The sequence below is a fragment of the Dipodomys merriami genome, unplaced genomic scaffold (genome assembly GCF_024711535.1).
Source record: "Dipodomys merriami isolate MVZ:Mamm:240054 unplaced genomic scaffold, mDipMer1.0.p SCAF_236, whole genome shotgun sequence".
Lineage (NCBI taxonomy): Eukaryota > Metazoa > Chordata > Mammalia > Rodentia > Heteromyidae > Dipodomys > Dipodomys merriami.
The window spans coordinates 1,330,006-1,339,651 of NW_027203782.1; positions in this window are offsets into that span (position 1 = coordinate 1,330,006).

The following is a 9,646-nucleotide window of genomic DNA, read 5'->3' on the forward strand; positions in this document are numbered from 1 at the left end:
GGGTAAATGCCCAAATGTGGGATTGCTGTGTCATGGGGGAGCTCTATGTGGAGTCTTTTGAAGAACCTCCATACTGCTTTCCAAGTGGTTGAACAAGTTTACGCTCCCACCAACAATGAAGTAGGGTTGGGTTCCCTTCTGTCCACATCCACTCAGGTATCTCTTTTTTTTAGAGTTCTTGATTATAGCCATTCTAACTGCAGTGAGGTGGTATCTCAGTGTTATTTTGATTTGCATTTCTTTTATGGATAAGAAGGTTGAGCATTTCTTCATGTGTCTATTGGCCATCCTTCTTTCCTCTTCAGAGAAATTTCTCTTTAAGTCTTTATTTAGCTCACTTATTTATTGGGCAGTTGTTTCTTTGAATGATTTAATTTTTGAGTTCCAGGTATATTTTAGATATGAGAACCTTGTCCATTGTATGTAGTGAAGATCTTCTCACAATCCGAGGGCTTTCTATTGATCTTTCTAGCTATATCCTTTACCACGCAAAAACTCTGCATTTTCATGCAATCCAATTTGTCCAACCTTTCTTTGATTTGTTGTGTTTTTGGGTGTCTATTAATAAACTTTTGTCCTGTGCCAAAGAGACCTAGGGTTTCTCCTATTCCATCCTGTAATGTTTTCACAGTGTCTTCTTTGACTCTGAGATCCATTTGGAGTGGATTCTCATGCAGGGTGATATATTAATATCTAGCTTTAGTTTTTTACAAGATTATAACCAATTTTGCCAACACCATTTACTGAAGAGGCTGTCTTTCTTCTATTCTATGTTTTTAGTTCCCTTATCAAAGATTAGATGGCTGTAGGTCTGTAGGTTCATTTCTGGGTTTTTAATTCTATTGCCTTGGTCCTGAGGTCTGTTCTTGTGCCAGTACCAAGCTGTTTTGATTACTATGGCTTTGTAATAGAGTTTGAAATTTGGTAGTGATATTCCTCCAGCACCGTTCTTTCTGTTAGGATTTGTTTTTGCTATTCGAGGTCTTTTATTGTTCCATTTGAATTTCTGGATTGCTTATTAGATTTCTTTGAAGAATGAGGTTGGAATATTGATAGGTATTGCATTTTCATGATGTTGATCCTTAAAATCCAGGAGCATTGGAGGTTTTGCGACTTTCTAAGTTCTGTTTGATTTCCTTTTTCAGGTTTTTAAAGTTTTCATCATAGAGGTCCTTCACTTCTTGGGTTAATTTAATTCCTAGGTATTTTATTTTTTGGGTGGCTGTTACAAATGGAGTTGTTTCCTGATTTCAGCCACACTTTTCTCATTGTTAGCATACAGAAAAGTCAGTGATTTTTGAGGGTTAGTTTTATATCCTGCTACTTTGCCAAAGTTTTGAATCAGCTTGAGTAATTTGAGAGTGGTGTCCTTGGGAATCTTTAAATAGAAGATCATGTCCTCTGCAAAGAGGGGGAGTTTTACTTCATCTTTCCCTATTTGGACCCCTTTTATGTTGTATCTTGTCTTGTTCTTTAGCTAGGCATTCTAATACTAGTTTGAAGAGAAGTGGAATAAGTGGAGATCCTTGTCTCATTCCTGAGTTAAGAAGGAAAGGCCTTAGTTTTTCATTATTGTGTATAATTCTGCCTGTAGGTTGGTCATATACAGACTTTATTGTATTGAGGAATGCTCCTTGAAAAATAGCAGCAACAAAAATGATCCTTATCAGAAAGAACAATGTTGGAGGAATATCAGTACCAAATTTCAAACTCTACTACAAAGCCATAGTAATCAAAACAGATGGTTACTGGCGCAAAAACAGACCTCAGGACCAATGGAATAGAATTGAAACCCCAGAAATGAACCCATCTAAACTTCAATAAAGGAACTCAAAAATAGAATTGAAGAAAGACAACCTCTTCAGTAAATAGTTCTGGCAAAGCTGGTTAACTACTTGTAGAAAACTAAAGCTAAATCCTTATATATCACCCAGCACTAGAATCAACTCCAAATGGACCAAAGTCCTCAGAGTCAAAGCAGACACCCTGAAAACATTACAGGACAGAATAGGAGAAACCCTGGGTTTCCTTGGTGTATGCCAAAATTTTCTTAATAGATATCCAGAAACACAACAAATCAAAGAAAGTTTGTTCAAATGTGCTTGCATAAAATTGCAGAGTTTCTCCATGGCAAAGGACATAGCTAGCAAAATCAATAGAAAGCCCAGGGATTGGAAGAAGATCTTCACTAGCCATACAATGGACAAGGGTCTCATATCTAAAATAATAGTTTCATTTCATTTAAGTGTTTTCTTTTCTCAGTGGTGGAGCTTGAACTCAGAGCCTGGCCACTGGCCCTGGCCCTTTGTGTTCTCGAGGCTGGTGCTTTACCTCTTCAACCACAACACCACTTCTAAGGAAGAAATGCTTCTGGGGGCTGGGCACTATAGTCTCACCTCTCTAATCCTACTCAGAAGGCTGCTATCTGAAGACTGAATTTGAAAGCCAGTCCACACAATTATCTCCATTTAGCCATCAAAACTGTGGTAATATAGCCTTAGCTCAAGGGATTGAACACCAATCTTGACAGAAAAAGCTAGAGGATAGTACCCAGGCCCTGAGTTCAAGTTCTCATACAAGCACACACAAAAAAAAAGAAAACAGCGAGGTCGAGTAATAATGGAACTTCCTGTTTTCATACCTTTCCAGGACTGCATGGAGGAAATAATCCTGTTATGTGAAAAGAAGTCCCCATTGAAGCAAATGAGTGAATAGTGAAAAATCTTCAGCAGCAACACAAAAGCTTTCAAGGTGGATGACAGGCATAGCAAAGTTAATGAGTGTCAGTAACATGTCTTTGATGTCCTTGTATTAAGGTAAGAAATGACTTGAAATTGCTTCCTACTTCTAAACTTACTTCACTGAGCGAGGAACCTAAGCATGACTTTCCTCTACAGTAATCTGGAATCTTTATAAACTTGCAGATTAAAGTTTGATGCTTAAAAAGAATACTTATAATTTGTGCATTAAAAGAGATTGATTATTAGTAAAAAGTTATTATGCATTAGGTTATCATTGTTTTTGTAGTACTTGGGATTAAAAGCAGAGCCTCTGTTAGAGAAGTTCTGCACCTGTTTCTTTGAGACTGAATCTTCCTGTGTGTGTTACCCAGGATGTCCTTCAACTCCTGGGCTTGAATGGTCCTCCCACCAAAAGTGACCAGCCATTGGTAGGATGAGGTATATGATCAGCTATTGCAGGGGACTGAGCTAAGGTTCAATGCTAATACTTGGTGTAGGTCTCAGGAGCGTGAGTAAACCAGATGTTCCATTTTGGAAATAGCGTTCCTGAATTTGAACTCCAATCCCAATAATCTAGACTATTGTCCTAAAGAAGGAGGTGTTAACATTGACTTAGATGGCCTGTAAGGAGAGTATCTTTCATGAAGCTGGAAGTGAGCCTAACAGTGGTCTGCTAAACAGAAATTCTGGACTAAGGAAAATGAGGCTAAGGATAGGAGGAATTTGCCACATTATGTTAACTCTTAACAAGAGAATGGATAAGGGATATCATTCCTTTTCCCTGCAAAGTGTTGAAGGTGATTTGGCCTTCAAGATGGGCTATTTTTAAGCCCATGGATTGGGAGAAGATAAACTAGCCATTCAACGGACAAGGGTCTCATATCTAAAATATAGTTGGAACTCAAAAAATTAAATCCCCCAACAACAAATCATCAAAGAAACAACTGCACAATAAATAAGTGGGCTAAAGACTTAAAGAGAAACTTCTCTGAAGAGGAAAGAGGATGGCCAATAGACACATGAAAAAATGCTCAACATCCCTAGCCATAAAAGAAATGCAGATCAAAACACCACTTAGATACCACCTCACTCCAGTTAGAATGGCTAAAATCACGAACTCTAATAACAACAGATGCTGGAGGGGATGTGGACAGAAGGGAATCTTACTGCATTGTTGGTGGGAATGTAAACTTGTTCAACCACTTTGGCAAGTAGTATGGAGGTTCCTCAAAAGACTCCACATAGAGCTCCCCTATGACCCAGCAATCCCACTTTTGGGCATTTACCCAAATGTTTACAAACAAGACCACACTAAAGTTACCAGCATGACTATGTTTATTGCAATATTATTTACTATAGCTAAGATATGGAACCAAGCCCATGCCCCTCAGTAGATGAATGGATCAAGAAAATGTGGTACACACACACACACACACACACACACACACACACACACACACACACACACACACACACACACAATGGAATTCTTTGCCTCCATCAGAAAGAATGGCATTGCCCCCATTTGTTAGGAAATGGAAAGGCTTGGAAAAAATTATATTAAGTGAAGTAATCCAGGCCCAGAGAAACATAGGTCCCATGGCTTCCCTTATTTGCAATATCTAGTATATGTCTGAGTTAAGCAGTAAACTTCAGATAAGGTGATGTTAGGGAAATGAAACCTAAGATATATATTCAAATGTTTTTTTTTCTTTCATGCGATTGTTTCTAACATTTATAAGATTATTTCTTTGTTGCTATGTATGTCCCTTCCCCACAGTATAACCCCTGCTTTCACTGTATTTGATGTCGGTATAATTTGTGGAGGGGAAGGGGAAAAACAAATCGTTTAAATAGGGATACAGGTGGACCCATTGCAACAATGAGATGTACAAGTCGTTTTGTCAAAAACGAACTTTACAACTTTGTTGGGGGGGGCGGGGGGGTTTGGTGGAAGAGGCGGGGAAGATGAGAAGGAATGGGAAGGTGAAACAGAAGAGGAGGTTACAATGCTTGATAAGAAATGTACTTATTATCTTGTCCATGTAATTGTAAACCCTCTGTACAGTATTTTCACAATAAAAAAACTAATTAAAAAAATGGGCTATTTTGACACAAGCGATAGAATGGATTATGTGAATTCTCTGGTCTTTCTAACCAGGATACAGGGGGACTCAAAAGGCAGAGACCAAACTGCAAAAAACCATGTCTCTGCTACCAGGCTTCCAAATTGACTGTATCCTTAAAATTTGAAACAAATTAGTGAGAACAGAAATCTTTTTTTTTCCATGTCTCCAATCTAAATGTTTCTTCCTTGGGTTTAGAACACTTCATAAACAAGCAAGAGCTAAGATAACACTGTGTGACTCTCTCTTCCCCCAGAATTGCAGTTCTGCAGTGCTAGAACAAAGACTGTGTGTGAGGAAGGGACTGGACATATGTGTTTCTTGGATGAGAAAACTAGAGCTGATAAATTGCAGAGAACAGAACAGATGTCATTCCTTTTCTTCCTTTCCTTGGGTAAGACTGATTCAACCATGATGCAAGATGCTGAACCAATGAATGAAGAGGGCATGCTGTGCAGCAGGAGGGGTTGCCCATGCCCAGGTGCAGCTGGGAACTTGGAGCTATTGATTCAACCTAAGGAATGGTTTTTTTCATAAATATTAAGTCCCATTTCAGACTTCAGCACTGTCTGTGGCTGCTGTTCTGGTCTGTTTGTGTCTTTTTTTTTTTTATTTTTAAATTGTATTTTATTTTATTTGAGAACATACTGTACAGAGGGGCTACAATTACATGGGCAGGATAATGCATACATTTCTTACCAAGCATTGCAGCCTCCTCCTTTGTTTACCCTTCACTTCCCTTCCCCGCCTCCCCCCTCCCCCCACCCAATTTTACCTCCCTCCCCCCACCCAATTATACCCCCCCTCCCCCCCCACACCGAAATTGTAAAGCTGGTTTTGACATGACATTTTGTACTTCTCATTGTTGCAACAGGTCCACCTGAATCCTTAAACGACTTGTTTGTCCCCATCTCCTCCACATGTTATACTGACATCAAATATAGTGAAAGCGGGGGTTACACTGTGGGGGAGGGACATACAAAGCAACAAAGAAATAATCTTATAAATGCATTAGAAACACATGCATGAAAGAAACGAAAACATTAAAATACATATTTAAGGGTTCATTTTCCTAACATCACATTATCTGGCCTTTTCCGCTTGACTCATACCTATACTAGATATTGCAAATAAGGGAAACCATGGGACCTATGCTTCTTTGGGCCTGGCTTACTTCACTTAATATAATTTTTTCCAAACCTTTCCATTTCCTAACAAATGGGGAAATGTCGTTCTTTCTGATGGAGGCATAGAATTCCATTGTGTATATATACCACATTTTCTTGATCCATTCATCTACTGAGGGGCATCTGGGTTGGTTCCATATCTTAGCTATGGTAAATGATGCTGCAATAAACATAGTTGTGCTGGTAGCTTTAGTGTGGTCTTGTTTGTAAACATTTGGGTAAATGCCCAAAAGTGGGATTGCTGGATCATAGGGGAGATCTTTGTGAAGTCTTTTGAGGAACCTCCATACTACTTTCCAAAGTGGTTGAACAAGTTTACATTCCCACCAAAAATGAAGTAAGGTTCCTTACTGTCCACATCCCCTCCAGCATCTGTTGTTGTTAGAGTTCTTGATTTTTGCTGTTCTAACTGGAGTGAGGTGATATATCAATGTTGTTTTGATTTGCATTTCTTTTATGGCTAGGGATGTTGAACATTTCTTCCTGTGTCTATTGGCCATCCTTCTTTCTTCTTCAGAGAATCTTCTCTTTAAGTCTTTCGCCCACTTATTTATTGGGCAGTTGTTTCTTTGAGGATTTGTTGTTGGGTGGTTTAATTTTTTGAGTTCCAAGTATGTTTTAGATATGAGACCCTTGTCCGTTGTATGGCTAGTAAAGATCTTCTCCCAATCGGTAGGCTTTCTATTGATCTTGCTAGCTATGTCATTTGCCCTGCAGAAGCTCTGCAACCTTATGCAATCCCATTTGTCCAACCTTTCTTTGATTTGTTGTGCTTCTGGGTCTCTATTCAGAAAATTTCGGCCTGAGCCAAGGAGACCTAGGGTTTCTCCTATTCCATCCTGTAATGTTTTCAGAGTGTCTGCTTTGAGTTCAAGGTCTTTGATCCATTTGGAGTTGATTCTGGTGCAGGGTGATATATAAGGATCTAGCTTTAGTTTTCTACATGTAGTTAACCAATTTTGCCAGCACCATTTAATGAAGAGGCTGTCTTTCTTCCATTCTATTGTTTTAGCTTCCTTATCGAAGATTAGATGGCTATAGGTCTGTAGGTTCATTTCTGGGTTTTCAATTCTATTCCATTGGTCCTGAGGTCTGTTCTTATGCCAGTAGCAAGCTGTTTTGATTACTATGGCTTTATAGTAGAGTTTGAAATTTGGTATTATTATTCCTCCAGCAGTGTTCTTTCCGTTGAGGAGCGTTTTTGCTATTCGGGGTCTTTTATTGTTCCATATGAATTTTTGGATTGCCTCTTCTATTTCCTTGAAGAATGAGGGTGGAATTTTGATAGGTATCGCGTTGAATTTGTAGATAGCCTTGGGAAGTATTGCCATTTTCACGATGTTAATCTTGCCAATCCAGGAGCATGGGAGGTTTTGCCATTTTTTAAGTTCTGTGTTGATTTCCTTTTTCAAGATTTTAAAGTTTTCATCATAGAGGTCCTTCACTTCTTTGGTTAAGTTAATTCCTAGGTATTTTATTTTTTGTGGGGCTATTACGAATGGAGTTGCTTTCCTAATTTCAGCCACACTTTTCTCATTGTTGGCATATAGAAAAGCCATTGATTTTGGGGGGTTAATTTTATAACCTGCTACTTTGCCAAAGTTTTGAATCAGCTTGAGTAATTTGGGAGTGGAGTCTATGGGATTCTTTAAATACAAGATCATGTCATCTGCAAAGAGGGAGAGTTTTATTTCTTCTTTCCCTATTTGGATCCCCTTTATGTCTGCATCTTGTCTTATTGCTGTAGCTAGGCATTCTAATACTAGATTGAAGAGAAGTGGAGAGAGTGGGCATCCTTGTCTTGTTCCTGAGTTAAGAGGAAATGGCTTTAGTTTTTCACCATTGAGTATAATGCTGGCTGTAGGTTTGTCATATACAGCCTTTATTGTATTGAGGAATGATCCATGGATTCCTAATTTTTCCAGAACCTTCATCATAAAGGGGTGTTGGAACTTGTCAAATGCTTTTTCTGCATCTATTGAGATAACCAAGTGGTTCTTATTCTTGCTCCTGTTGATGTGATGAATAATATTAATTGATTTGCGTGTATTGAACCAGCTTTGCATCCCTGAAATGATTCCTGTTTGATCATGGTGTATGATTTTTTAGATGAATTGTTGAAGTCGATTGGCCAAAATTTTGTTGAGACGTTTTGCATCAATGTTCATCAAAGACATGGGTCTATAGTTCTCTTTCTTTGATGAGTCCCTGCCTGGTTTTGGGATGAGGGTTATGATGGCTTCATAGAATGTGTTCGGTAGTGAGCTTTCTCTTTCAATTTCATTGAAGAGTTGGAGGAGTATTGGTGTGAGCTCTGCTTTGAAGGCCTTGTAAAATTCCGCTGTAAAACCATCTGGTCCTGGACTTTTCTTAGCTGGGAGGTCTCTTATTGCTGTTTCTATTTCAATGTTTGATATGGGCCTGTTAAGCTGGTATAACTCATCTTGGTTTAGTTTTGGCATGTCAATATTTGCTAGGAAAAGGTCCATTTCTGTCAAGTTCTCAAACTTATTAGCATAACGTTTTGAGAAGTTTTCCCTTATAATGTTCTGAATCTTGGTTGTTTCCGTGGTGATGTTTCCATTCTCATCTCTGAGTTTATTAATTTGGGTGTGTTCTCTCCTTTTTCTGATAAGGTTTGCTAAGGGTCTGTCAATTTTGTTAAGTTTTTCGAAGAACCAACTCTTTGTTTTGTTGATTCTTTCTATAGTTTTTTTGGATTCTAATTCATTTAATTCTGATTTAATTTTGATTATTTCTTTCCGTCTACTGGATTGGGGTTTATCTTGCTGCTCTTTTTCAAGGAGGTTTAGATGTGTCATTAAATTGTTAGTTTCAGATCTCTCCAATTTGTTGATGTAGGAGCTCAGAGCTATAAACTTGCCTCTGAGTACTGCCTTTGCTGTGTCCCAGAGGAGCTGGTAATTTGTGTGTTCATTTTTGTTGAATGGCATGAACATTTGAAATTCCTTTCTAGTCTCTTCCATGACCCACTCATGATTCAGCAGTGTGTTGTTCAGCCTCCATGTGATACCCGACTTTCTTTGGTGGCTTTTGGTGTTGAGTTCTAATTTTATTCCCTTGTGGTCAGAGAGAATGCAAGGTATAACTTCAATGTTTCTGAATTTAGACAAGTTTGCTGTGTGGCCTAAAATGTGGTCTATTTTAGAAAACGTTCCATGTGCTGATGAGAAGAACGTGTATTCTGATGCTGCTGGGTGAAATGTTCGGTAAATGTCTGTTAAGTCTAGTTGATCTATGCAGCTGTTTAGATCTGCGGTTTCTCTGTTGAGTTTTTGCCGAGTTGATCTATCTAGTGGGGAGAGTGGTGTGTTAAAATCCCCAACAATTAATGTCTTTGGATCTATATGGGATTTGAGGGAAAGTAGTGTTTCTTTGATAAATTTGGGTGCTCCATTGTTTGGCGAATAGATATTTAGAATTGTAATATCCTCCTGAAGGAGAGATCCTTTAATTAGTATGTAGCGACCTTCTTTATCTCTTCTCACGAATTTTAATTTGAAGTCTATTTTATCTGATATTAGGATTGCAACTCCCGCCTGTTTATGGGGGCCGTTTGCTTGGTAGATTT